The sequence below is a fragment of the Propithecus coquereli genome, unplaced genomic scaffold (genome assembly GCF_000956105.1).
Source record: "Propithecus coquereli isolate 6110/MARCELLA unplaced genomic scaffold, Pcoq_1.0 Scaffold134, whole genome shotgun sequence".
NCBI lineage: Eukaryota > Metazoa > Chordata > Mammalia > Primates > Indriidae > Propithecus > Propithecus coquereli.
The window spans coordinates 3,246,684-3,254,299 of NW_012137636.1; positions in this window are offsets into that span (position 1 = coordinate 3,246,684).

The window sequence follows — 7,616 nt, forward strand, 5'->3', positions numbered from 1 at the left end:
CTACGAGACATCCCAGTCCGAACATCGATTCGGCGGGCCTCTACGGGATTCCGGGTGGGAATCCGACCTGGGGTTTACAAAGTGGAGAATTAAGGCCCGGCTGGCAAAGAGTCCAGTGACCGAAGAGGAACGATGCTCCGTACAGAGCCCGAAAAGACACAACACGACGGAACATCTCCAGGTTCCTCTCAGAAGAGGATGTCAGACGAGATGCCGAAATGGATCCAAGCCAAAAGGAAAAATAAAGAACTGAGGCGATAAACGAAAGGACGGCAGACAGCCAGAAGACGACACGATCGAGAAGGTTATCTGCCAAGAGCCGCTCTGTGAAAAGCGGCCTTTTTCTCGACACACGTCCACTCAGTCTTCCGTCCGCCCGTCCGTCCGTCCGTCCCCTGTCTGAGCTTACGAGACATTCGCCATCCTCTCTCCTTAAAGGAGACACAGACATTTCTCTCGAAAGGAAATCAGTGCCATCACAGGCACGTTCCCGTGATGAATCTCCTGGGTGGACCGCATCCCAAAGGGCGATTCCTCAGAAATGGCAAAGAAGCCTCCCAAGATAACCCAGATAGCATAGGTTCCTCCTCCTCGGGCCCCTTCTCTTCTGTTTGCGTCTGTTTTCTGTAAACGCAAAGATGGGGCGGGGGACACCACCCCGGCTGGGCGAGCAGATCACCCCGCCCGCCACAGGAGGGCACACGGAGTCAGAACTCTGTAGTCCACGTGAGGGAGGGAGGCCCGGATCGCGCTAAGTAGCTTTCCGAGCGGTCAAAGAACGCACAAGAACTGGCCCGCGGCCTGTCTGGACACCATACCGGTTCCACCCAGCTCTGAAGGAAAGAAATGCTGAGCGTTCCGCCAGCTGGAGGAAGGCAAAGACGCACCTCTGCCTTCCTCATGCAGTTTTCACGTGTCGTCCGTCCCTGGAACGTTCGGACAACGCGAGACAGAGTCGGGCGGTAACGTCCAGGTCAGTCAGGTGACAGGTCATCATCACGGCAACCGGCTTGATCTCGCCGTGGCAAAATTTAAGGAGAAAGCCAAGACGGACTCTGTCTGCCCGACGGGTCGTTTGCCAAACCTCTCTTTGGAGGCCAGAGACCCAGACAGGCCACATCTGACCAACTGCCACATCTGGGCTCATAAATTCATATTTAAACTTGAAAGAAATAATTAAGGCCTTAGAAATGGATTAGGCCTCCATGAGATTATTTTCTTACATAGAAGGAAAAACAAAGAAAGAGAGAAAAGGAGAGAGCGAGCGAGGGAGCGAGCGAGGGAGGGAGGGAGGGAGGGAAGGAGGAAGGAAGGAAGGAAGGAAGGAAGGAAGGAAGGAAGGAAGGAAATGCAAGAAGCCAGCCCACTGAAGAAATAACACATGATTTATAGTGCATTTGCTGCTGTGAAAGGTGGGCAGGGCATGCTTTTTAAAAAGAACAAAACACACACGCACGCATGCACACACAAAACCCACTCACGCATGCGTTTCTAGAAAACGCAATGTAACTAAGCGTCATTTACATCCACCTGCTTTCACTCTACTTGGAGAGACTCAGGAGAGCTCTCCTTAACAATAGAGGGGAAGAGGAACATCTTCTGGGAGCCACCTATATCTTCTTAAAACAAGGCGAACAAATGTATTATCTTTTTAGAAGATGCTTCCAGTGTGCACAAAGGTGGTCCGGTGTCACTAAAGAGTCTACAAAACACCTGGAACAAGGCGTGACACTTTTTTCAGATGTCTTCTCAGTGCACGGGATAACGCCACCGGGCCCGACGCCCTTCCTGAGATTCGCTCTGCCTTCACCCTCCCTCCAACCACAGCGGTCCATCGTTAAGACACTCGGAGCGAAACCAGCCGAGAACTTGAGGCCGTGCCGAAAACTCACCCTAAGTCACGCCGCTCCAAGTACCCACCTTTCCAGAGGAAAGATGTCTACGACTCCTGCCAGGCTACTAGCCTCTTTCCTACCCTGACGAACTCGAGACCTCCTAGGGTATACTGGCGCATTTCCCGTCTCATCCTTTGCGAGGAAGGACACGACGCCATCTCAGTGAAGGAACACACCGGTGGTTTATCTCACCTGGCTCAGTGCCCAGCAGATAGTAGCCTCCGCGTACATCTCCGTGACTGAAGGCACGACTGAGCGAAGGTGTCCCTCCCCCGGTGCCCGTCACCCCAACCCCCTCGTCCCGGAGAATACCACACCCGGCCCGGACCTCCTTCACCGGGCCCGTCACGGCCTCTGGAGCCAGGGCCCTCCCGGAACTGCCCCCCACCCCGGGACCTGAGACCCAGGGCCTCAGTCTCCCAGGCCTCCCAGGTGTGTTGACTTATGGACTCAGCGCCTGCTCTGCCAGAGAGACCTCTCGCCGCGGGGCTTCCCGGGCTGACCCTCCGGGAGCCAGGTGGCTCTCGGGGCATCTCGGGCCGAGCCGTCCCGGCCTCGGCCACCCGTCTAACGTGCCCCCCCCCATCCGCGTGGCCACCGGCGGCGGGCTTCGGTGTCCCGATGCCACCCTGCCTCCCTTCCGGGGGAATTCCACGCTGCCGCGCCCGTTATGGCCGGGAAGCTGGACCCGGGGGTCTGCCCCATCCCCCCCCCACGCACACACACATCACCCCCCAGTCCCCCCACCGTGGTTAGGAAGAAGACAACGCTTCCGGTACAAGGGTGGAACTGAAGGGGCGAGTGAGTGGCCACCGGGCAGGGGCATCCCATCAGATGGCCGAAGAAGCCAGCTGAGTGCAGAAATGTCACGGAACTTGGGGTGCCACTACCCTGCTGAGACAGGGCCCGGGCAGGCTTCGAAAGGCTAACGTTCTCCCTGCCTTCGGTACGTTAATACGGAACCCACGGTCCTCTCTGATTTAGGATTCCTGGAGAGGCAGAAAGTGTTCCGAATGGCCACACCGTGGCTTTTCGAAATTGCCCACGACCCTCTCCGACCAAGCGGGACAGGGGTTTGCTTTGGTGTGTCACATCCTGGTAAAACAGACATCCCACAGAAGTGACCACGTCCGTCGACGTCGTCGGCGCTCTCAGGCTCACGGTCCCGCTTTTCAGACAAGCCTGGATGGCTACTCCGTGTCACCATTGGTGCCAAATGCCAGCCACTCCCCTCCCCCGCCCCCCGCAACCCCCCATTTGGCCACTACAACTCTTCATCCCCAGGGGCCCTCCCTCCGTGGTGGGGTGTGTTCCTGTCTGTACACCTACCCCGTTTGGGGGGGGGGTGGCGGGAGACAGCTCAGGAGGTGGCCGGTGGCTGGAGCAGGCTCAGGCTCACCACCTTGAGTGTGTGTGGAACAGGGCTGAGGATTTCCCAGGGGAAAAAAGAGGGTGGGAGAGCGAGAGAGCACCTCCTCCTCCTCCTCCTGAAACTTGCAGATCATTGAGGACACACAGGCCTGCACGGGAGGGAGGGTGCTGAGTCTGTAACGGAGAAAATGGCCTGGAATAAAAAAAAAAAAAAAAGAGGGCAGAAAGAAAAAAAAGAATCTTGTGATAATCAGCACACTAAATGGGGTTGTCTCTTTTAAGTCCATCTTGATAATCTGAAATGTAACCAAAAGGTACATGTTGATGTTTCAAAACAAACTTCTCCAATATGATTTTTTCTTTTTAATGAAATATCACAACATGTATTTTAGTTGGGATTGGAATGGGAAAAAAGAATGCATAATGATTAAGGGAAATTTGTAGACACAGTATTTAGAGATACAGATATGTATTAGGCTTATAAACAAATACTGCTAATATGGATTGAATACAAGTATCTATGTCTTAGTGTCTGTGACCCAGAGACACATTAAGGCTCATGGAAAGTCTATTCATTTGAAATGAAAAAGAAAATGATTTGGGGGTGGATTGTTGGAAGAACGTTGAAGATAGGAGGAAAATATGCAGTGAAAAATCTAGCAATCAGAGCTCACCCTTCTCAAAGGGAATCAGAATTATATACCAGTCTCATTTTAATCGAAGCATCACAGATTTTTTGAGCTGGAAGTTAGGGAATCATACTTTTCATCCCCTCACAATAAAAATTAGTGCCTTGACCAAAGTCACATAGCTGACCCGGAGGATCAAGGGACTAAAATGCCCAAGTAGAAGCAACACAGATGTCCTGAGTGATGTCATTTTTTCCCCCATGACCTGTAATATGCTTTTTTTAAAGTGAGAAATCGCCAGCCAGAAGTGATTTAATCTTATACAGCAAATGCTGTGGCTTCTGAAACTTATGTCCTATAGTCTTGGTGGCAGCAGAATGCCCCAAAGCTTATCTCTGCAGGCTCACACACAACACTGTGATGTGTTTGCTTTGCCAACGGCTACTCTTCCTGTCCACTTTTCCAGGAAGGCTATCAGCTGGGGGGCCTGACATACACGGCCAATGTCTGGCTTTGTGCACCTTCCAGCTGCCTTTGCCAACACAGGTACATCAGTACCTTTCTGCTCAGGTCTATTTTCCAGGCCAGTGGTTCCCAGCCATGGTGGCATCACAACACAGTGGGGTGTTGCAATGGGCTGTCCCCAGCGGTGCAAGTCATTCGTGACCAACAATAGAGTTCCAAAGTCTGCAAATGTTTTACTTTTTAATATATCAACTAAAGAGAACTCAAGTTAGTCCCCATGATGTGCCACACTCGGTTGCACTGAACATGCTTTCTTGTGATGCACTGTGACCTCAGGATCTTCTGGCCTTTATTTTGAAGGAAGCAGTTTTTAGCTTTTAAGGGAAAGCACAGCTCAGGGTGTCTATCTTTTATGAATTTTCCATCTCAAGGGTTACGCACAGTGACCCGCTTAGCTTCATACCCCAGTTCCAACCCCAGCTAACCCTATGGCCTTGAACAAGTTCCTCAGCCTGTCTGTGTTCTTTCCCTTACAAATGGGAGAGAATGAAAATACGCACCTCGTAGGCTGCTGTGAGAATTAAACGAGGTAACGTATGTGACAATGTAGAACAGTGCCTGGACCTGGTAAAAGCCGGCTTTGTAGGAGCTGTTATTGTTTGATATTGTGAGGCTTTTCCCTTTTCTGAATGTTTTCCTTGATGTTTTATCAGTCTTCTTGTCTTTGGGAGTAAAGAACAAATAAATGTATCATTACTGCACTGAATTACACCTGTACATTAAGTACATAGGCTGGCTCAGGCTGGATTTCTTTTGTGTGCATGACACTTAAAATTTCATGAGCCTCTTCCTTGGCTGGCTCCTGAAATGTGTCTTGTGCTCGGGTAACTCCAGGAAAAATGAGATTTGGCATGAAGAGGTTTTCTCTAAAATATTTCATGACCCTCTTCACTGGCTCTTGGACTTCCACCTTGGTTAATTTCTACCTCCCTATATCCATCATTTTTAGGCCTTTTCTGTTTCTGGCCAGTCCAGGGAGAGGGGTGGAGGGGGAGTCCTGGTCAGGTCACCCGAGCTGTAGCCAAGCTGGGGCCAGGCAGAGGGGAGGAGCAGGGTTCTGGGAGGAGGACCTCCAGCATCCCAGGTTAAAGTTTCAAACATTGGCCATCTCATACTGTGTGTCTACTATGCACTGCAGGTTAAATTAGCATTCATGGCCTGACCTCAGTGCTGGAGAGGTTACAAAAGGGAGCTCAAATAGAGACCGGTGCCAGGGACAAAGTGCTACCCTTGACATGGGAAATCCACTTCCTCTTTTGACTTGTGATCGGAGTGACAGTCTGCATTGCTTGTTATCTCTTTGTTTTTCCCTCTTACTATACAGATTCTGGGTAAAGATAACTTCATACGTATTTAAAAATCTACCATATCATAAGGAATAAGAATAGAGGTCATTTCTTTTTTCCCTAAAGCTGTGGGTCTGCAGCTCCCCAGTTGGCAGAATCTCCTGAAGACCGTCTGAAAGGTACAGATGCCCTCCCTTTCTGCTTTCGTTGGTCTGGAGTGACAGCTGGGCATTAGCATTTCCCAGAGCCTTCTAGGTCATTTTAACGCTGCCAGATCTTCAGGGTGTCCACTGAGCTGCCGTGGTTACCTCCTTTGTCCCCCTCCCACAGGTTCCAAGAAAAGGCCCAAAGACTCATATGTTTGAAATAGTCCAACTCCACAGATCCCAAAATAATGTATCTGTGCAACCTTTTAACAAAGTTTTATAAATAGCACATGGCCTATTGTTACCTACCTCATGTTCTTGACAGTATTTTCAAGATCTGTTTCCAAGATTAATCTTAAACCACTAAAGAAGAATTATCATGGGCATTCAATAGCTATTCCTCTAAAATATGACTCAAAAAAAAAAAAGATGAACTTTGTGAAAATGTACCTCTATTATTTTTCTATGATTTCTACAGACAAAATTTGTTTCCCTTTCCTGAATATATCCTTCACAAGTATACAGATTATTAAATATTAATAATAGAGGAATCTGAGAAAACATTTGTCCTTAAAAATGTAGAACAGGAGGAAAATTTTAAAAACCCTTAAATTATTGGGGAGTGTGACCTCCAAACACTCAGAACTGATTCACTGGAGTAAATAGCCATAAACCACCTTCCAGGCCAGCATTTTGCAAGGTGTGTCAGGAACTCTGTGAATCGCAACCCTCCAGCTAGAAATGTAGACTACAGCCCCACCCCAAAGTCCTCAGTCTCTAGGGACAGGGTTGATTAAGTGCATTTTAAGCAAGCTTCCTAGGTATTTTATTTCACTTGATTTTTATAGCAGTGCCATCTCTAAAATAAAATTGTGCCTGGAATCCCAGTAAATAAACTAGGTGAAGGTGAAGCGCCTCGAGCTGACACGAAGCAGGGATGAGGCAGGCTTGGGGTTCAGCAGTGGCTTGTCCTGGGGCTTCAGGGAAGCTTCCCTGAGCACCTTACCCAGCTGCATTAGGGACTCCAAACATCAGTGTCACCTCTGCCTCCAGCTTCAATGAGCTGCCCTTCCCCTAACTTGTCTCCTTCCTACTCTCCCTGCATTTTCTCTCTGTTCCCTCGGCTGCCCTTGCTAAGAGCCTCAGTCCTCCTCTCATCTCACCATACTCTTTCTCTCTCAACCATCTGAACCACTCAATGGCTTCTGGAATGCATGCATTTGTCAAAAATAGTCACAGAAGAAAAGACATTCAGAACACATAAGGTTGCAGTAAGGCAAACTAATTTTTAAAACATTTGCATTTAACTTGTAGTTCAGCTTCCCAATGTCTTCATGCCATTGTACATCAACTCTGGCTGGAGTGGGCTTCAGAGATGACCAAGCATGGATCTAGTTGTCCAGGATGGCTATGGAGGGCTGCATCTTGTATTACATGGCTGTCTATGTTATAGTTAAGTAACTCACATCAGATTCTCCATGCAAACCTAATTCCCATGAAGAAAATAATATTGAAGATTAGAACTCTGAAGCTGATGCTGAAGGAATTGTGTGCACCCCACAGGTGACTTCTTAAAGTCCTAGTTGTGTTTAATTCATCATGGGAGATGACAGAAGAAGAACAACGCCAAGGGTGTGTGTGAACTGTAGTGCTATGATAAGCTGCCACAGGAACCATGGATTGGTCAGTGACAACTTGCCCACAAGATTGTTTTGATCCAAGTGTAACTAAACTCTGATTGCGCAAAGCAAGACACAGCATTTG